The sequence below is a fragment of the Mesoplodon mirus genome, assembly GCF_964341445.2.
Source record: "Mesoplodon mirus genome assembly, chromosome: 17".
Taxonomy (NCBI): domain Eukaryota; kingdom Metazoa; phylum Chordata; class Mammalia; order Artiodactyla; family Ziphiidae; genus Mesoplodon; species Mesoplodon mirus.
This window is the reverse complement of record NC_138993.1, coordinates 58,835,951-58,859,228: the sequence shown is the minus strand read 5'-3', so window position 1 is coordinate 58,859,228 and position 23,278 is coordinate 58,835,951. Positions and strand designations below refer to the sequence as shown.

The 23,278-nt window shown below is 37.1% G+C and overlaps 1 pseudogene across 1 annotated transcript; it reads left to right on the top strand.

Moving 5' to 3' along the window:
* Positions 1-14,709: 14,709 nt before the first annotated feature.
* Positions 14,710-15,960, top strand: LOC309792536 (pantothenate kinase 3-like; annotated as a pseudogene). The gene has a single exon. The product of its transcript is annotated as a pantothenate kinase 3-like (transcript).
* The last annotated feature ends 7,318 nt before the right edge of the window (positions 15,961-23,278 follow it).

Sequence of the window (23,278 nt, the reverse complement as noted above, 5' to 3'; positions counted from 1 at the left end):
GTGTGAACTCACCCATGTACTATAGCATATAACTTAATATTTCTTGGAGAACATACACCTTTCTCACACACACACATGAAATCTCGAAATTAATTTTTACATTAATTTAATAATTAGAAGACCTAAGTAAAGCAATGAGAACTAGAGAGAACTCGAGTCTGAACTGACAAAGCGTACCATTTTATATATGGACTAAAGTGGAGAATAACAATGAATGTAGTTTAAAAAGTGAAGATTGTCTACCTCAGCATATAACAGCAATTTTGAACTGAAATATATAGTAATTCCATTAGTTACAGCATCAAAGTTATACTGATTTGTGTTTGATGAGAGAAAGAAGGAAAACCTTTCATTTTTTTTATCTGCTCATTTAACAAATGATATGCTCCCTAGAGAATAATAATGGGATAAAGGATGAGTTTACTTAGTGAAGTATGTTTGAGGAATTACAGTCCTCTCACAGCAGAAAGAATAACTGGAGCAAAGGAACAGAAGCAGAAAACCAAAAGGTATATTTGACCCTCATAATCAGATGTTTAGAAGCTGCGTTCCCTGATGTAGACTTATTGACATTCACATGGTAGCAAAACCTATGACCAGGTCAATCATAAAAATACACAACAACAATAACAGATTCCTGTCCTCAGCAAGCCATTTCAAGAGACTGTTATCTGGTTCAATTACATACCGTTGTAAACAACTTACAGATGATAAAGCAAGAGCTGTGATTAAGGTCACACTACAACATGTTGTGAAAGCAAAATGCTCCATAAAAATAGTCACATCATTCTTGTTAGTATGAGAGCAACAACATGCCTAGCTTATATACTAACTTTCCAATTTAATCCAGTTACCAAAATTTCCCACAGCCGCTCTAATTCAAGAAAGTTGTAGTCCGTTCATATTATGAGGAATCAAAATGCCCAGTGAGAGGTAGGATACAGTTAAAGCACCCATTCTCCTGAGATGCTGTCTCAAGAAGGGATGTCTGGGAATAAATGCAGCGGCCAGATAATTCACGTGTGGCACACTGGTGAAGTTTTCAAAACCATGCAATTTTCTTGTTGAAAAACATTCTTGGACTAATCATTCCTATAGAACTTACTAATTAGATCTTAGAATGTTTACATTATGTTAAAACTCTACAGTATGAAATAAGAAAATTTATCATGAAATCAAATCACAATATGGTTTCACCAACATGATTGTTGTGATGAAATGTTTTATAATTATGAGTATGTTAATTAGCAGATGATTTTCTCTCCTTTTCCCTCTGGTCCTATCACTACGTTAGCAACCAAATTAATAAACATATATTTTATTTAGTGAACCATGTAAACCAAAAGAAACTAGAGATGAAAACTATGCCAAGTTAAATCAAAGGAACAATCTGTAAGTCTTTCAATATACTTGAATTTGACACAGTCTGCTCATACACCCATAACTTGCCACTCCAAGTTTAATGATTTATTCAGATTTGTTGTATAAATCCATCTTTCTTGTAACAGAGAAGAACAAACCTAATCCATCTTCCTTGTAACAGAGAAGAACAAACCTAAGTCCATATCAAGTCTATTTCTTTAGCTCTAACCTTTGTGTTCTGTTTCCTGTGCTTAGTCATGCTGACTTTGCGCCTTTGTAAAAGAACATTACCTATGGCCTCCAATATAAATGACAGCCCTCTGCAGCTTGGTATCAGGGTTGCCAAGGAAAACACAAAGCAGTTAAGCACTGGATAGAACAATGCTTTAGATACATAGAGAAGAGACAGCTTCAAAGGTCCCCCCATGAGCAGGGGCTCTGTTTTGGTGATTCACCTATGAGTACCCCTTTCATGCCCCAGTGGAGGGAACCCTATCCTTCCCCACGGAAGACAGATTTAACAGTGGGGCTGGTCAGGTGCCATAAAACATACATGCTTTAAGCAAAGACAAAATAGTACTCGTTGAGCATGAAACAATAACAGATATTCCCATATGAAGCAATAAGGCTGGCATGGGCTCTGTGGGTGTTTTGTCTCTTGGTAAGGAAGTGTTCCAGCCCCAAGCCCCATTCTTAAGAGGCTGAGTGGGAGTCAAGACTATGCACGTGAGACAGGCATTTGGATATGAAGATTATGAGGGATAGATTTTTTTCCCCCTTCAAGGATGTTATGTTCTAGGGTAATTACAATAATGCAACTTTAAAAATAAGGTGCAACCTGGTAACAAACCTGAAAGTTATATAAATTGTTACAGTGACTTATAAAATGAAGGGGTCACAGCTGATAGAATTGCAGAAGAGTCTTCTTGAAGATGACGCTCAACTTGAGCAAGGAAGGAGGAAAGGAGCAAATGGAGATGTGAGGTTAAGACTGGAAACCCTATGAAGGACACTCTTCATCAGCTTTTAGTAATGCTGTGAAAAGATACATTCCCTGAGAAAAAAGTTTTCACCACTGTGTATGACAATTTCAGAGGCAGAATGAAGTTGTCATTTTTATTCTGTATTTTTACACTAATTGTAATAACAAACATTTCCAGCTGAAAATGTTATGTCGTCTGTCAGGCTTGCATTAATTTTCTCCTTAATGTCTGATTCCAGAATGGCACTACCAGGTGTCTCTTTTTAAATGCAAACAATGTCACCATCTGAAGGTGAATATGAGGTCAAAAAATTTAAAAACACAACTAAAGTTAATTAAAAGTTAAAAACAAAGCATAGTGCAAAGCAATTATACCTTAATCATCTTTCACATCAACATAAAAATTAAGACTGCTTTTCAAGTTCTTCTATTGTGCCTAGATATATATGTTAAGTTTACACGTGCAGAATGATTTCAGTAGAGTCACTGCTTCAATCATTTTGGGGTTTTGGCAAGCTACTACATCATATTTCATCAAGGAAATATTTTACTGGAGATTGTTTCCAATCTCATACCCTCCTTCTATGACTCTTCATTATTTTTTTCCAGTTTTATTGAGATATGCTTGACATAGCACTTTATAACTTTAAGTTGTACAGCATAATGACCTGACTTACATATATCTTAAGATGATTACCACAATAAGTTAACATCCATCATCTCACATAGATACAAAAAAATAAATAAAAGATAATATTTTTCCTTGTCATGAGAACGTTTAGGATTTACTCTTTTTTTTTTAAAGGACTTTTTTTAAAAAATTAATTTATTTATTTATTTATATTTGGTGGTGTTGGGTCTTCGTTGCTGTGCGTGGGCTTTCTCTAGTTGTGGCAAGCGGGGTCTACTCTTTATTGCGGTGTGCGGGCTTCTCATTGCGGTGGCTTCTCTTGTTGCGGAGCACGGGCTCTAGGCACGTGGGCTCAGTAGTTGTGGGCTCGCGGGCTCTAGAGCACAGGCTCAGTAGTTGTGGCACACAGGCTTAGCTGCTCCATGCCATGTAGGATCTTCCCGGAGTAGGGCTCGAACCCATGTCCCCTGCATTGGCAGGCGGATTCTTAACCACTGCGCCACCAGGGAACTAATTGGATTTACTCTTAACGACTCTCATATATATCATACAGCAGTGTAACTATACTCATTATGTTGTGCTTTACATCATTGCTACTTATTTTATCTTATCTTTGGCAGTTTCTACTTTTTGACCACCTTCATCCAATTCCCTCTTTCTCTACCCCTCTCCTCCTCCAGTTCTGGTAATCATAAATCCGACCTCTTCTTTTCTATGACTTAGTTTGTTTTAGATTCCACATATAAATGAGATTATATAGTATTTGTCTTTCTCTAGTTTACTTCACTTAGCATAATGCCCTCAAGGTGCATCTGTACTGTCTTGAACAGCAGGATTTTCTCATTTTTTAATGGCTGAATAATTGTGTGTGTGTGTGTGTGTATATATATATATATATACATATATACATATATATATATATATATATACATGTATATATATATACACCACAACTTCTTTATCCATTTATCTGTCAGTGGACACTTAGGTTGTTTCCATGTCTTCGCTATTGTAAATAATGCTGTTGTGAACATGGGGGTGCAAATATTTCTTCAACATGGAGTTTTCATTTCTTTAGGATATATTCACAGAAGTGGGATTGTTGGATCATATGGTCATTCTAGTTTTAATTTTAGAGGGAACCTCCATACAGTTTTCCATAATTGTACCAATTTACCATCCTACCAACAGTGCACAAGGGTTCCCTTTTCTCCACATCCTCACCAGCATGCTCTGTCTTTTTGATGCTAGTCATTCTAACAAGCTTGATGTAATATCTCATTGTGATTTTGATTTGCATTTCCCTAATGATAACTGATGTTAAGTATCTTGTCATATACATGTTGGCCATTCATATATCTTCTCTGGAAACTGTCTATTCAGGTCCTTTGCCAATTTTTAAATTCAATTGTTTCCTTGATATTGAGTTGTATGAGTTCTTTATATATTTTGGATATTAACCCCTTATCAGATATATTGTTGGCAAATATTTTGTTCCCTAACCATAGTTTGGCTCTTCATTTGGCTGACTCTTTTGCTGTGCAGAAGCTTTTTAGTTTGTATAGTCTCACTTGTTTATTTTTTATTTTCTTGCCTGTGCTTTAGGTATCATATCCAAAAACCACTGCCAAGACCCATGTCAAAGGGCTTTTTTCTATGTTCTCTTCTAGTGGTTTTATTTTGCCTGGTCTTACATTTAAGTCTTTATTTTGAGTTAATTTTTGTGAGTGATGTAAGATAGAGGTCTAGTTTCATTTTCTCACCTGTGAATATCCTGTTTTCCCAGTAGCATTTATTGAAGAGACTGTCTTTTCTCCATTGATTGTTCTTTGCTCCACTGTCAAATATGAGTTGATCACATATGTATGGGTTTATTTCCTGGGCTCTCGACTCTGTTCCATTGTTCTACTTTTATTTTTATGCCAGTATGATATTGTTTTAATTACCATAGCTTTATAATACAGCTTGAAATTAGAAAGCGTGATGGTCTTCATTATTATTTTACGTTGTTTCAACATACAAGTAAAATTACCATGATTTTTGTAAATGATCTCCCAACCTCTAGGTTATTCTTTATTCTCTTTTAAAGTTTAAAATACTCATTTAAAATAATTCTTGGAATTATGAGTCAATGATCAAAATGTGAGCAGGCATATAGTTTTGTACTCTTTGTGAAAAGTATACAACTAAAGAGAAATGATAAAAAAAAATAAAAACACTGGAGAGAAGGGGAACTTCATAAAACTCACATATTAAAATGGCAATATTTTTTCATCAAAGTTTCACAGGCCTTTTAATACCTTCTTCTTATGAAGAGTAAGACTTATGTAAGACTCTTATGAAGAGTCTTATTCTGTAAAATATACACGTATCATGCATATACATTTCTTCTACATTTGAAAAGTCGGTATCTGACTATAGAGTTAATTCGATATCTAAATATACATTTCCTGTTTCTTATCATCTCTTTATATAAAACTGTAAGACTTTAGATTCCCCCCTTTCTTTTTCAAACATGGACCAACACATGATTCAACAATAAGATGAAATCATCATTATTAGAAATCAGTAAGAACTTGACTCCACAATATGAACTTAACACACATGTATTTAAGCAAAACTGTTCCAATCTCAAACTATTCCCCTGAGATTCAGTCATATAATCTGGATTTGGAATCTAATACTCTCTGAAACCACCAAACATTAAAATGTCCTACTGAAAATACTCTTGGTTTCCCAAAAGTATCACGCATTTAAGATATCATAGCACATGGGCTTCCCTGGTGGCGCAGTGGTTGAGAGTCCGCCTGCCGATGCAGGGGATGCGGGTTCGTGCCCCGGTCTGGGAAGATCCCACATGCCGCGGAGCGGCTAGGCCCGTGAGCCATGGCCGCTGAGCCTGCGCGTCCGGAGCCTGTGCTCCTCAATGGGAGAGGCCACAACAGTGAGAGGCCCGCATACAGCAAAAAAAAAAAAAAAAAAAAAAGATATCATAGCGCAGTAGTCTAAAAAGAACATTACCCGCTTCAACATCTAAAAACTGCCATCTAATCCTCATTTATACAAAGATTAAATGATCACAAATGAATATTTTAGGAAATATTTATGAGGTTCTGCTGATCCTCAGGTCGTCAAGCAGGACTTGCCCCACATTCATAGTTAACCATGAAGTAGTTCCATCTGCTGTTGTTGTTGCACAGTAGTTCAGTCTCAGATGTTTCATGTTATCATTAACTAATACTTGCCTGAGCTTTTTTATCCCCCAATATTTGCTTAGCTGAGCAACTTCCATACATATCCAGACCAGACCATTTCAAAGTGAAGCAAAACCTTCATCAGCAAAACCCATGACGAATGACTGAACAATGATTCTACTGTTTTTCTAAACTAATTTTATGAAATTCAGAAAGATCAAGATACTTTAGAGAAATAGCCCAGGACCTAATGTGATATAAACAATCCATGTAGCTCTTTAAATATAAAGAGTAGTATACGACAAGCATTGTCAAATAGTCTCGATTAGGCCAGTGCTCTGGAAGTCTAATTTGTTTATACATATTAAGAAAACCACATTGCTAAAAAAATATACAGGCTAAGGAAAGTCCATGTTAGGCCATGACCAGATACCAGTTTTTTGGATTTTATTTTCCCTTTTTTTTTTTTAAGATTTTTTTTTTGATGTGGACTGTTTTTGAAATCTTTATTGAATTTGTTACAATATTGCTTGCTTTATGTTTTGGTTTTTGGCCGTGAGGCATGTGGGATCTTAGCTCCCCAACCAGGGATGGAACCCTCACCCCCTGCATTGGAAGGCAAAGTCTTAACCACTGGACCACCAGGGAAATCCCTATTTTCCCTATGTTTTGTTTTTAGCAAAGGACTTCAGTAACAGACCTTGAAATAAACACCTTAAACTTCAACACAATAAACAAAATCCACTGGCCTTCTTGGACTCAACATTTCCTCTTTCCAGAAGGCTCTTCCATTCACTTTCTACTCATGGCTTGCAGTGACCCAGTATTAAACTCCTGTCCCTTTCAATACCAACTGCTTTTCAGCTAAGACTCTAAGTCTCATTTCAGTCATTTTAAATTTAATTATTTAAAGGAAACTTGATTTAGGTATAACCGTATTAACCTAGGCAAAAAACAGTTACCACATCACTGCCGCTTTCTATTTTAAAGACTATCCAATTACTGCTATATCACAAATTGCTTCCAAAAGTGGTATTTTACTTTCCTTTTTCCTTTCTAAGAAACTTGAGAAAACTATTCTCTTTTTTATCAAAAACTTCCTTTCTTCCTACTCAGTTCACCCCTCTATAAAACAGTTTTCATCTACTGTGTTGTGCTAAAACATCTTTAACTGCTCTGTTCTGTTCCCTGCTTCCTCTTCAAGTTTGCTTCTGCTGTTGACATATCAGTCACACCCTCCTGCTCCACCTCCCACGGCTCCATCACCACCTTGTTCTTTTCTCATCTCCTACTGAACTTTAGTACCCCTTAGACACAGAGAAGAAAAATAAAATAGGCTTAAACAACAGCTTTTCACTGTAGTTAAGTATGATAGAACGACTCACACTTTACTTTTATAAAAACCTGTGTGAAGTTAAAATAACAAGCACAATAATACTTACAAAGAGATACAATTATTTCACTGAAATAATATGGGCATCGCCTTTCTGATCAATATTATTTGGATTAAACTAAGAAGCCTATATAGCTGGAAAAACTAAACATATTTTTTTTTCTTGACATTACTTTTAATTGGAAAAGTACCTCACATGCATTAATTGGGATTTAACTGCATAAGCCGAAATCGTGTAAAAATCAAGTCAGAGTTTTAAAAGCACCTAATAATAAAATATTCATATACAAATATTAAATATATGGCAGGGGAAAACTACTCTCTATTTTCAGACATAACCACGAAAATTTTATTATAGTGGTTAATACTGAACATTTATTGGTAGGCAGTCTCTCTAAAATTAAGAGTTTATTAATCAGAGACTATACATGTATAATATTATATATTATATATGTATAATATTATAACTAATATAAACATCAGTTATAATAAACACTACATTTCATTATAACTGAACCCAGATGACTCATAGTCATACATTGCAGCGGGAATCTATTTAGGTGTTAATTCTCAATATGTCTGGAACCATTTGGGTTATTAAATGTGTCCTTTAAGTCATGCATACTCAGTGTTAAGGGTTGAACTGTGTTTTATAATTTGATGTCCTAACCCCCAGTGCCTCAGAATGTGACATTATTTGAAAATAGGATTGTTGCAGATATCATTAGTCAAGATGAGGTCACACTGGAGGAGGGTGGACACCAAATCCAATTAAGTCCAGTGTCCTTGTTAAAAGGGGATATTTGGACATAGGCACAGGGGAAGAACACATGTGAAGATGAAGGCAGAGATCAGGATAATGCAGCAGAAGCCAAAAAAACACCAAAGATTGCTAGCAAACCACCTAAGACAAAGGCCTGGAAGAGATTCTCCTTCACAGCCCTAAGAAGGAACCAATTCTACTAACATCTTGATCTCACACTTCTAGCCTCTAGAACTGTGAGATGAGAAACGTCTGTTGTTTAAGCTGAACAACAAGTCCTTACGGTTCTCCCCAGCTTGACTAAATTTTAGACAGGTTTCTTCCTGACTACAGGCCCCTGAGCTTCCTTATCTTAGCATATTTATTTTAGAAAACTGGCAATTATGAATTCCTTCTCTACCCCTTTGAGACGTAAATCTTCTCCCTTCTTCTTGCCACTTTCACAAGCCAGGAGTATCTTTCTCAAGGACCTGGGAGCCACCCTTCTGAAGTGTAAGCACCAAGAATAAAGATAGGTTCTAACATCCCCAGCCTCTTCTGGGGCGTAGGAGCCAGACTTTAGAAAGCGCCAATTGGCAAACACTGATGACCAAATCACATTCGCCAACCTACCCTCTACTGTCTTCTAGCACTTTTCCACTAGCTACTCTGCTGTGGAAAACTCTCCTGCTTTTTGTTTCAACAGAGTTGAGTTCAATCCCTCATCCTTATTGTGACAGTCTTGAATAAAGTCTCACTTGCCTATTTAACTCTGTCTCTGAAAGTTTCATTGAAGCAACCACCCAGCTTGTGGTACAGCAGCTCTCGCAAACTAATACACTAAGTACTGCTACTGAATGTCTGGTAAACTAATAAGCCATAGAATAGCAAATGCTAGATTTAGAGTGAACTTAGCATGAGCAGGAATCCTATCTCTAGAATTTTATAGCTAATCCCCTTTAACTATAGTTTACACATATTTAAGAAACATCTTTGGCAGCTATGAATAGTGTAAAAAGATCATCAACTACAATGTTATATGGAGACATAAAAAAGTTATGTAAAGAATTTGGGGACTTCTCTGGTGGCGCAGTGGTTGGGAGTCCGCCTGCCGTTGCAGCGGGCACGGGTTCATGCCCAGTTCGGGAAGATCCCACATGCCGCAGAGCGGCTAGGCCCGTGAGCCGTGGCCGCTGAGCCTGCGCGTCCGGAGCCTGTGCTCCGCAACGGGAGAGGCCACAGCAGTGAGAGGCCCACGTACAGCAAAAAAAAAAAAAAAAAAAAGAATTTGGGGCAGAGTTCAGCATCTATTTCTAATATCAAAAAATGTATGTATATGCATATGCATGTTTATAAATTTTTATACACGTGTATATAACTATATATGCATATGCATATATACATTTCAGTCATTATTATTAAATATACATGTTCCAAGCTTTTGTGTAGATTTGGCCATGATTAATATAGTGTAAATTATATGTAAAAGCACTGCTTAATGATAATATGATTTTTAATTTTCTCTATGGGTGGATATTAATATATCCTTGAAACTTCACCTGCATGTAACTCTTCAGAGAATCCCTAGCACAGACAGATTGAAGTCAATGAATACAAATTCCTCCTCAGATACTTTTACAGCATGAAATCTCACTGCTCCTAAGCATTCTCTGATACTACATAATTATTTGTCCTTTTATTTTCCACAACGTACTTTTCAGGTCACCCTTCTTTTACTCATGCCGCCCCCTGCCAGGGAAGCCCTTGCCATTTTTCCTCACCTGCTACTCTTACTCATTTCTTCAGTCAACTCAGGCACCATCTCTTCTACCAAGTCCTCCCTGACAGTAGAGGTTGGAACAATTGTCTTAACCGCTGTGCCCTGGGGTACTCTTTTGTCTTCCTTTATTTTTTTAATCACTTTCCACATTATATTCAAATGATCAGGTTACATACCTACAGCCCCTCAAAGAATTGTAAAATCCTTGATGGCACTGTCTAGCACTGATATTTAATAAATGCTCAATAAATGTCTGTGGAAACAAAGAGAACAATCAACTCCTGTTTTTCCTAGGAAACGTATAGGTGAATGAATATTTTTATTCACTTACAATACTATCAATCATCATTATTAAAGTTATATCCAAATCAATATTACCTACAAGATTTTAATACCCATCACTTGGAAACTTGTAATTTAATGATCAGTAACCAAACTACTGTTCTTATAAGAAGTGACTATTTTCTTCCCCTACAACCTTATAACGTTGTGAGAATAATCAAAACATTTGTTTATTTTCCAAAGTTCTGCTTTTCCATTCCTCCCAGGATTGCTGAAACTTTCAAACTGGTTGCAGCTGCCACTATGTGTTTCAGGGTGAAAATAAACCATTCTGTTTGTGGAAGGAAACAGAATGAGGAAAAAAAAATAAAATCCTGTATATTATGCCATTCAAATCTTAGATATGTGACATGACGTCATATAGCCACAGTCTGATATACTAATACCAGTTGCCAAAGGCTATGTTGAACCCTGCTCACCCTTCTAACCTCTCACCCTGTGCAACAGGACCACGCGTAATGCATTCATTAGCATTATACACTAATTAAATTACTAAGGCTGAGATTTTCTTCTGGAGAAATGTTCCCAAGTAAATTGATGTTGCCAAATATATCCTCTGACTTTCTAACCAAGACACCACGCGCTCACATCAGGACACTGGAACTGCTTCTTAACGCTCGTCCCTGCCTTCTCGTTTCCACTCCTATAATCCATTCTCCACACAGCAGTCAGTGTGAAATTTTACCACACACATCAGATTGCTCTTTCCTCTCTTAAAAACCCTCCGGCTGCACTCCACTGCCTTGAAATAAATCCACACTTCTTCCCACAGCTAGAAGAGAGTACAGAGAAGACCCCTGCTTCACTCTCCCACCTCACCTCCTACCCCTCTGCCCCGCACACACCAAACTGCAGTCTATGAACCTCCTTCTGATACTCATATATACCTAGGTTACTTCCTTTCCGTGGCCTTTGCATTTGTTGTGGTTTCCTCCTTCTAGAAGAACCTGACACTAAATCTCCTCATGACTGTCTCCTCCTCATTATTCAAAATTCCAATCAGGGTGGGTGACTCCCAGTCTACAGCACATCTATGGTCACTTTTTATCCCGTTGACTGTGTTCCTAGTGAATGCAGGCAGCTGGACTTTAGAGATGGATCAAGAGTTCAACTGCAACACTACCCTGCTGTGAAAAAAAAGAAAAAGAAAACGGGAATGTTTGTGTTTTAGAGCTTCTAACTTCATCCCTTTGTTGGGTACGGTGGGCATTCATAGTAAGAGTAAAATTAGAAAATGAATTTCACCGGGTCAATAATAAAAGATAAGAAAATAAAAGGGGAATGTGAATGTATGTTTTCCACTAAAGGTGAATGATATCTTAAGTTGGTAGTCTTCGGCTACACACAATTACATGTATAAGTATGAATTAGAAACACAGTACAAACAGGCAGCACTAATGACAGTTTTAAGGCCATTAGACATTAGGTAATAAAAACTCCTTCCTCTTTGATTATCATTTACATATACGCTTACTACAGCTACATCCTTAAAACTAAATAAAAATAAACAAAGAATAACTATTAAGGGAGAAGGGTTGATTCATATAATATATAGTACATATTATATATATTATATAATACATACTGGTATGTATACACACATATATACACAGAGAGACATATATGTGTGCATATATATATATATTGCAATCCAACAAGCTGGAGAGGTACCTGTTCATTACACTTTTCAATTACAGCTACTAAAGTGGCATATGGGTGACAATTCAGCAGAGAACAGACAATTGCTTTGCTTTCTAGATCTGTAACTCAGAATATATATTAACTATCTTTAGCTTAATGTCTATAATAAGGAGGATGGACATTCAACAGCAGCTCTGACCAGATGATAATCTAATTGACATAAAGAATGTAGAGGAGGAGGCATGCATCAAGGGAAAAATGCCCAACACTCTGAGATGTACAACGATAGACCAAGTGGCCTTGGGATGCACTGGACCAGGAAAAGCAGGTTGATCTCTGATGCAAATATGATAGAGACAACTGAAGCCCTAGTATGTAATGGGATTAAATACATTTACTTTAAAAGGCATTAAAGACATTTACTTTTCTAACTCTGAAGTTCTGAGATCCAGAGTTGAAAACCAAAATTGTTTCTAAAGGATGTATCTTCTGGTATAAAAATAAAAGAATCTCTGTAAGGCAAATACTACCCTTTACTAATTAAAACTCTCCAAGATTATCCTTAAGATGTGTGTTTCTCACATATATACATATATGTTTATGTATGTGTATGTATCTGTTTATGTGTGCATGAGCATTTGGTATATTTTAAATTATTCTAAATATTTTATCTTGATAGGACTATTTACTATTTTTAAACTATAATGATTTGCAGGTGGCAGCCTTATTTATCTTCTGGGTTATAATACTTATTGTAGGAAATATGAAAGCTTAGTTTAGGTTGAAAGAAAATATCAGGCCATAATTTAATTATCACGTCAACAGATTTTATTGAAGTGGAAACAAAGCATATACTTACATTTGTTTTGTTAAATTGGTAAATAGATACCCTGCGAAATTTAATCCATTTTTTAATTTACTGTTATTCGTATTCCTAAGTGGGTATCTATTTTTCCAGAGGAAATCATTTTTAATATAGCTTGTGGAAAATTTAAGACTTTGTTCATATCCTCTGTTTAATGTGTGTACTTCCATCTCTCCATAAAGAGAATAAAACTCTAATGGTTTTATTATCATATGAATTTAAAAATCCAGAAAACATTTGACATAAAGGTAAAAGAGAGAGAAAAATACTGGAAATATGACAGTTGTGTAGCTGTAATAAGTTCTCCTTTCTCAGAAAACAACCTGGGATTTATTATACAAGGTCATGTCTGGAAGAAAAGATTAAATACTGCAGCACCATTAAAGTCTACAATAACTGCTCTCTTTCACTTTTATTTAAAGCCTCCATGATTGACACATTTTATTAGCTAGCTCCATGCCCTTAGCTTTGTCATAGCAATTGCTAAATTAATTTACAAACTTAAGTCGACTTGTGTTTTTATAGGTGTCTCCCTGAATATCTTTCATAAGCAACACTAGAATTCCCCCCAGACAGAGCACTGCTGTTCAAACTTTAATTCTTCCCTTGTTAAACAGTTGTGTTCTTTTGATTGTAGCAAAGGGCTAAAGGGTAAGTAAGCTTCCTTTCATACGTGCTATTTTGTCAACAACTGCTTCAGGAAGGTGTCAAATTGCAACGTGAATGGGATGGAACCCTTACCTTCCATTGTGACACAAGCCATTATAATTCACTGTACTCTATAATACTTACGTTATAATGTATTCATTAGCAAATTATTTAGACTCTAGGTAGGACAACAGTGATTCAGAGCAAACTGAAGATAGTTTGGTGTTTTACAAAGAAATGTTTATAAAAGAAACGTGGTTTCTGAATGAATCTAATAATTTTAGAAGAATATTTATCAGGGGAAGTCTGAAAAATTGGGTAGGTACAATAAGATACTTTTACTTTCTTACTAATGTCGTTTACTATGCCAAACCAATTTTCTCTTAAAATAATCAAGTTTCTTAAATCATTTATTCTGCTTCAGATGAAACCTGATTTCTTTGAGATCTACGACAGGAGTATTTTTCTGAACAGAGGGAGGTGAATGAGGAGAGTGGTTCAGATCTGATCAGAGAACTTTAATGTCAAAACAGGTTCTTCTGACGGGGAAGGAAAACTCTCCCCAATATGACCATGTGATTTTCCTTGTTGATAACAAGGAGGCAAAAATGGACTTCAGTCCTTCACTTAGACACAAAACCACCACAACAACTGAAACAAACCTGGTCTCATAAAACTATTTACACGATGCCTTTTCCCCGTTCTAAGTTAGATCACATATTTCTTAAGCTCTGGTGGAAGATTTTCTATATAGTCCTGAAAATCAGATTTGCAGTTTGGTATATTCATTTCTTGCTTTTAAGATTTCTTAAAACATAAATTTAGTGAGTACTGAAAAAGCTATTTCACATATACTATTTTCTCAACAAACCTATGTGTCACTCAGTCCTCAAAAATCCTACGTGTAAATAATAGATAAATTGGGCGGCGGCTCGGGGGACCGGGGCCTTTTGTTTGGAGCGGCGGCGGCGACGGGGCCCCCTCCCCGCTTCCCCTGCTCGCTTGGTCCGGGCCGCCCCTCGCGGGGGTAGGGGGGCCGCCTCCGGGCCGGGCCTCGTCTCAGGTGCCCCCGCCCCGCCTGGCCCGAGGGGAGGACCCGAGGCTGCCTCTGGCCGCTCGGGCCGACGCCATGAAGATCAAGGATGCCAAGAAACCCTCTTTCCCATGGTTTGGCATGGACATCAGGGAACTCTGGTAAAGCTCTCATATTTTGAAACTATCAATATCACAGCAGAGGAAGAACAAGAAGAAGTTGAGAGCTTAAAAAGTAGCTGGAAATACCTGACTTCTAACGTAGCCTGTGGATCCACTGGTATTCAGGATGCGCGCCTTTAATTAAAAGATTTAACACTTTTTGGCCAGACAGGGAACCTGCACTTTATCAGATTTTCAACCCAGGACCTGCCTGCTTTTATCCAAAGGGGAAGAGCGAAAAACTTCTCAGCACTACACACGGTGCTACGTGCTACAGGAGGTGGTGCTGACAAGTTTGAAAACGGTTTTCGCACAGTTGGAAACCTCCACCTGCACAAACTGGATGAACCTGACTGCCTTGTAAAGGGCTTGCTGTACATAGATTCTGTCAGTTTCAATGGACAAGCAGAGTGCTATTATTTTGCTAATGCCTCAGAACCTGAGAGATGCCAAAAGATGCCTTTCAACCTGGCTGATCCCTCTCCACTGCTGGTAGTGATCGTTGGTTCCGGGGTCAGTATTTTAGCAGTCCATTCCAAAGACAACTATAAACGAGTAACTGGGACAAGCCTTGGAGGGGGTACCTTTCTGGGTTTATGTAGTTTATTAACTGGCTGTGAAAGTTTTGAAGAGGCTCTTGAAATGGCATCCGAAGGTGAGAGCACCCAAGCTGACAAGCTGGTCCATGATATTTACAGAGGAGATTTTGAAAGATTTGGTCTGGTTGGGCTGTAGCATCTAGTTTGGGGAATATGAATAATAAGGAGAAGCGAGAATCTGTTGGTAAAGAAGATCTAGCAAGAGCTACGTTAGTTACTATCACCAACAACATTGGTTCTGTGGCACGAATGTGTGCTGTTAATGAGAAAATAAAGAGTTGTCTTTGTTGGAACTTTACGTGTCAATTCTCTCTCGATGAAACTTTTGGCATATGTCCTGGATTATTGGTCAAAAGGTCAACTGAAAGCACTGTTTCTAGACCATGAGGGATGTTCTGGAGCAGTTGGTGCACTTCTTGGGCTGCCAAATTTCAGCTAAAGCATCGGGTTTCTCTCTGTTAATAAATGTCATTCGAGAGGAACTGAAAACCAGAGGTGTAATTACTGCATTATTTGTCCCTGGGAACCAAAGGATAAAAGAGTAGCACTATTCCTCTTGATTTTTAAATGTTAGAACGGTAAGCTGCTATATGTTGCCATATTAAAAAGAGAGCTCCAGTAATGTAAAGTATTTCTAAGTGAAATGCTTTCCCTTCTGTATATAGCCAGTGGTAAATCCTTAAATGCAATACAGCCTCTGATGATTGAACTTCCTCTGAAAAAGATCTTCCATTTATTTTATTTTATGTAGCCAACATTGCAGTACTGTATGTTCAAACATGAATCTTAAAGTCTCAGAAATGTTTAGCTCATGAAAATAATAGATTCTGAATATTTGTTACAAGTCTTCTATGTGTGTTCTGGTTACTAGTAAGTGGACAGTAACATACTCTGTATCAAAACTTACTGAAATGGCAATCAAAGATGAACATTTTATGTGATTTTAGAAATGTTAAAGCAATATTAATTATTCATTACTGTTGTTTTCCAAACATATCTTCTCCCAAAAAGCATGTTTATGTGATCTTTCCTCAGAAGTATAACCTTTTCCAATGCCATAATTTAATTGAAATGCTATTGTTAAACATTAGCCTGAATTTTAAAACGAATCCTAGAAAATGCACATAATTGGTGATACTGCATTTTTTGTATTTTGAGTTTATCAGACAGTACATTTTAAAATGTTTTTTAATGGGAGGCTTACTTATTTTAAAGTCCGTTCAGTAAGGTCCCAGGACTATTTGAATGGAGTATGGTTTATGTGTATTGGTAGGGTTCTGTGCTCTTCTTTCTATACCACATTTATCTTAGACCCAAAGTTAGCCATTTCTGTTTAATTAGGTCTGAACCATCAAAGCTAAAGACTGTCTTCTACTGTGAACAGCAACAAAATCATTTATGCTAAACGGATGTTATGGAAATTTAAAAGACAAGTTGTTTGAAACTGTGGGAATCTGAGGCAGTATTGCAGAATTATAAAGGGATCAATGGTTTTTTTGTTTGTTTGTTTGTTTTTTTCTTTTTGCGGTATGCGGGCCTCTCACTGCTGTGGCCTCTCCCGTTGCGGAGCACAGGCTCCGGACGCGCAGGCTCCGGACGCGCAGGCTCAGCGGCCATGGCTCACGGGCCCAGCCGCTCCGCCGCATATGGGATCCTCCCAGACCGGGGCACGAACCCGTATCCCCTGCATCGGCAGGCGGACTCTCAACCACTGCGCCACCAGGGAGGCCCGGGATCAATGTTTTGTACATTCTGGTAATAAAAGCATTATAGTTCCAAATAATAATAATAATAATAATAAATAAATAAATCGAAGCTCACAGATATTAAGCCACATAGCAAGGTAATATACTGTATAAGCAGCAAAACCAGAATCAACACCGAACCTGGCTAATTCAAGACTTCACATTTTACTCAAAATACCATAAACTTTCTGTTAAGCTTCTGTATAAGATAAGAATCACCATACAGAAGCATGATATGATTTTCACCTTTATTTAGGTCTTACTAGTTTTTGTATGACTTCTTATGCTATCAGCTATGCCAGCCAACCATGATTCAATCGATGAACTTTAGGCAATGAATTAGAAAAAAAAACTCCTAGTTTAATGCTTATATTGGAAATTCATTATATAAGAAAATCCAACACAACAGAACATTGTATTCACCAAGATATGCAGCTCCATTCTCAGAGTGCCTACTTTAGTACTTTTAAATAGTCAAGTACCTTGGGAAAAAAAGAAAACTATGTAAGAACTGCATATATATCCTCTATGTTCTATAGTAAGAGATATATAAAACTTAACTATACAAAGATTCTTTAATTTGAAATCTAGGTGTAGATATAAAAATAGAAATAACTACATTATGAATTGCAATAAAAAACCACAAATGATGCCTAAATCCTACAGAAATTTAGAAGGTAGAGGATTCCCTTCTATCTGAATTTATCTGAGAAGGTACTGAAAATGTATCTTAGAAACAATGCATTATTTTTAGCAAAAATAAGCAGGATTGTGGAGATAGGAAGGCCTTATACTCATTCGATAAAATCCAAATTTCTGGATAATAGAATTCTATATTAAAAATACTTTTTAAAGTAAATGTAATGTTGGAGTAGTTGCCTAAAATGAGTTCGCTTAGTATATCAATCCAAGGATGCTGGATTTTAGGTTTATTTTTAGTGTTTGCTAAAAATAGCTTTACTTTGGGAATATTATTCTTAGAGATATATGTAGTATGACTTGGGGAAAAAAAAACAAAACTGATGATTGGAGGATATAACACTAAGAATAAAATGAGCTTAAACCATATTGGTAATGGTGGGAACAGGTATAAAGAAAGCACTGTTATTAGTTGGTGTCTCTCTCCTACTTATACAGAATAATATTGGAAAAGGAACCTAAAAAACAGTAGGGAAATTGGTCTCCTAGTATTACTGAGGTTCCCATCAAGAAATAAATCACACTCAAAATTAGAGAATTTGAGAACTGATTTACAAAGGAACTTGAGATAGGCAGAAAAATGCACCCCCCCGCAAGATCTCCATGTTCTAATCCTTAGAACCAGTGAATACGTTACCTTAAATGGCCAAAAGTACTTTGCAGATGTGATTAAATCAAGGATTATGAAACGGGGAAATTATTTTGGAGTGTCCAGATGGAGTAAATGTAATCACACAAGTCTTTATAAGTGAAAGAGGGAGACAGGAGGGTCATAGACGAGATGTGATGAGAGAAGCGCATGTCAAAGTAATAGGGAGCCAAGGGCCAAGGAGTGCAGGCAGCCTCTAGAAGCTGGGAAAGACAAGAAAACAGACTTTCCCCTAAAACATCTGGTAGGAAAGCAGCCTTCCGACTCCCGGATTTTAGGACTTCTGACCTCGACCTCTAGAACTTTAAAATAAAAACTTGTATTGCTTAAATCACTAAGTTTGTGGTGTTTTGTAAAGCAGCAATAGGAAATGATTAAAGGATTCTATATAAGGTGTGTGTAGGGGAACTCCAAAGGCTAAGGAGGCAACAACCCAGAGTCAGAAGGACAAGAGAAGACTGAAATTACCAGAACCCAAAGGTGCTGAGTTGCACAGTGTCAGCCACCTTGTAAAAGAGTAGTGAACCTCTCTTGAAGGGTCAAACTACCTAAAGGTGAATTTGCAAGTTGGGAGCTAGGGGTATAAATGTACTACCGATGTCACTCTCCTTCTGTATTTGATCTTCTACGAGGGCTCCCTGTGGGATGACTCAAACTGGAACCAAGAGGGCAGGGGAACCTGCTGAATGGCATGAACTGCTGGGACTGAACACATGGTAGAGAAGAACGAAAAGATGCCTGGCACATCTCCCTCTGGCACTTCTGCACGCCCCCCACCATGTGTAGTTACTAGTGATAGGTCCGCAAGTAAAGAATTCATCACTTCTAACTGCCCAAGTGTGTATCGTCCAAAAACACATTTTCTGACCTTGCTCTTGAATCCTTTTCATTATTATTAGAAAAGGAAAGAAGCTATTGAGAACCTAAGAAAATATATTCTTGGAAATTTTCTAAATAGAGTGAAGGAACTGAAATAATAGCAATAAGACAGTATTACAAATAAAATAAATAAGTAACATTTGGGGACTTCCCTGGTGGTCCAGTGGGTAAGACTGTGCTACCAATGCAGGGAGCCTGGGTTCAATCCTCAGTCAGGGAACTAGATCCCACATGCATGCTTCAACAAAGAGTTCACATGCTGCAACTAAGATGCCCATGCGCTGCAACTAAACATGCTGCAACAAAGATCCCGAGTGCTACAACTAAGACTCAGTGCATCCAAAATAAATAATAAATAAAATAAATAAATATAAAAAAGATAAGTAACATTCGTTGTGAGCTAAGATCTCCTAGGAATTGTGCTAGGCACTGTATACAACCTATATTTATGCTTCTAAATTAACCTGTGATTTAGATAATGTCCCATTTTACAGTGTTTTCAAAAGAGATTCAAATATTTATGTACCTTGTCCCAAATCACAGAGAGCACATGAAACAGGGGGAACACAAAGCCCATTTGCCTATTCCTCTCCTTGAAGTACGAGTTTATTTTCTACTTCATGAACTTGAGATTTATATATACTCAATGGGTCTATTATACAAAGTTGCTTTAAATAGTTGGTACTTAAGTTTCCATTTAATCATCTGATATGTTAGCAATGTGTCAAATGAGCTGAACTACAGTGAAGGATGTAGGATTTCAAGGACACTTATTTTGCTTGCCAATGAACATAACGCATCTACTTGAATGCTTATAGACACAGTTCGGAAGAAGGATAAGGCATTTGATATGTTCCTCTGCCATAATTAACACTCTTTTGCATCATTCCAGAATGTAACTGATTCTAATATGTTAATTAATTGTAATCAAGTAAAACAACTTTCACTGTTAGAAAATTTATTTTTAATATACAACTATATGTACCACTTAACTCTCTTTGCTTTAATTTTCCAAGTATTTTGTAAAAGTATCTAAGTTGAAATAAAAATTTGGACACTAACGAAAAAGTTAATAGGAGATGTGCAGAATAATGGCATTTATTTGAAATAAATATTGTATGAAATGAATCATATGAATTACTTTAGTAATGAAACAGTGTGAAGTAATAAATAATATTCATATAGCAAGTAAGATGATGATAATAGTCAAACGATGACTGAACATCCTCTTCAAAATACCTATCATCTTTACTGATATTTGCTTGTTGAGGGTGTAAGAGTGGTAAATGCACAGACATGGATAAGTATTTAAGACAAATTAATTTAAATATATTAAAACCAAAAAAGTTCATTTGTAAATGAATTTATCCCATTCAAGTGCAAAAGCATATCATGTTGATTATTATTTCCACACTCTGGAGCAAGAGGCAGTTTTAGGTATACATATATGGACTGAAATACAAGAGAGGCATTTTTAGCTATTATTTTTCTTCCATGACTTATGAATGATCAATAGGAAACCAACAATCTGAGTTCGGTCAATATGAACTTTTATTTTGAAGTATACTGGAGTATTCCAGATACTAATGCTTATAGCAGTAACTAATTTTAATCAGACATTTTATGGAAGTGATGATAAAAAAAGGAGTAGATAATTTTAAAAATCTCAGTGTGAAGTACTACTTTAAATAGAACACTGCATAAACAGTAAAGTCAGGAGCTTTTCTGAGTCTAAGGGCAAAAGCAGCAAAATAGAACACCGTACACAGTGTAGTGTTTATAACTGTAACCGATATGAAATACATACAAAGGCCATATACATGGAGTTATATTTTAAAAGCTTCTGCAAAGACTCTTTTGCCTCAAGCCATTAAGTGGAGATCTGTATCAATACATTCTTGCAAGGTGGAAGTAATTCTACCATAAGCACAAAGGAACAAATATACTTAAATAAATCCTCAATAATATTGGAGAAGAAGGCTGTGTAAAGTATTGCCCTGGTTCAGTTGCAAAATGAAAACATTTATCATAATATGTCATCGTGAAGCCTAGGTAAAATTGTGGCATGGTGTGAAAAGTTGTGTCGGCCAAACTACAACCATTTTTATAATTTGTATCTATGATCAAGATACCAATGTCTAGTAGTCCTCAAAAGTTCTGATTATTTCCTTTCCTCCAATACACCTTGGTGAGAGGCTGTAGGCTCTTTGAGGAAGGCTAGGAGAAAGATTAACAGTACAAATTTATGGCAGAGTAGCAGGGTCCTTCCTCAAAAGGACCTCTAGGTCAGTAAACTGGCTCAAATCTGAGAGTTGATTAAGGAATCTTGACTGTTCTTGTGATTCAGGGTGAGACTTTTGTTTATTTGACCTAGAAATTTTCCTTACACAGATCAAGTAAGAGTTTAATAGGCTTCTTATCTATTTCACCTCTAGGAACACCATGATTGACTAGGTAATAGGTCTATGTGAGTCAGACTGTTCTGCTCTTCGTTTTGACTCTGCTGTCATTAGCTAGATATGCCCACCTTGTCTTTAGCAGTTGCGCGCTGCCACTTGGCTCCTGTCACCCTGAGATGCAATTACTCCCATTGCATTTCATCTTCCCAATTTGGTGACTCCAGTTCCCACTGTAAAGCCTGGACTACAGAGAAGAGAGAGCGCTGAGCTCTTGAAGGATGATGGGGCTCCCCTCACAAACTTATTTCTCATAGTATTGGAGGAAGTTTTATTTGTGTGTCTCTCCCAGTGTGGGTGAGTAAATCTTAAATGACAAATCCACTCTACCATTCCAATCTCCCTAAGCTTTGGAATCCCTCCCTCTACATTAAAGCAAGGCAGGTCTGGCATTTCCAACTCACTAACTCTGAGCCACCTTTTGGTCCTGTTTCAGCCAACCAACCAAAAAACTGAGCCCTTTTTACCTCCCTGAGCTCCATCAATAACACAGAATCTTTGCTTAGTGAGCCCATCAATAAATTTGGCCTAACCCAGTTTTATATTCCTTCCGTCATTATCCCACATCCTTAAAGCCATCTTCACACAAGCTCCCTGGATTTTTTTCTGTATAAATTAGGAAACTCAAGTAGTTCTTTTGGAGTGCAGAACACCTTCTGGATCACACTTTGTACCTCACCAACTTAAGTCTAGTTATAGGCCTAGAAGGAAAAAAGGGTGGTAGGGTGGGTGCTGAGGACATCAGCATTGTCTTACATGGCAACTGCCTCAAAGCTAGGGGTCATTATAGTTTCCTTAGTTAATGTAGGGTTAACCCCCTCAGAAAGGGTGGAGAGGCCACTTCCAGTAGAAGTCAAAGCTGCTTCCAGTGTCAAAAAAGACTTAGCAAAATTAGGGGGGCTCAATGTCACCAGCTTGATCAAGGTCTTCCCACGTGTACACATTCCACCTTTCAAGAACCCATTCCTTATAACAGACACCCTGAGAAGCTGCGAGTTCAACATGCATTGTATATCAACCAGTTGTAGGATGAGTGTGATTTTCAGCCACCTCAGTCCTACAGCTACAAGAAATTAAGGGTCTCCTTCAGGGAATACACAGAAGCCTTCAGGACTTTTAACATAGCACTTAAATTGAGAATTTGAATCCCTGAGCTCATCCTTTTCTTGTTCAGTGACATTAGGAGCAACCTGACAATCTCATTACTTGTGTGTTTACCAAAATATTCCAAAGTATCATACACAATCACCCTTGCTTCTTATAAATGTTTGATTAAGAGTATCCAATAGTGATAGTTGGCCCATCTCTATTGCCACACCATAGGCTATCACCAGTTCTCTCTTTTCTACTGGAAACAGTCATTAGCATCTTAAAATCTATTCAGATTACAGAGCTAACTGCAGAAACCTTCTTACTCAGGGGAAGGTCAGCCTTTTTACTGTATTCAGGTCTGTAACTGATTGGAGTAAACGTTTAT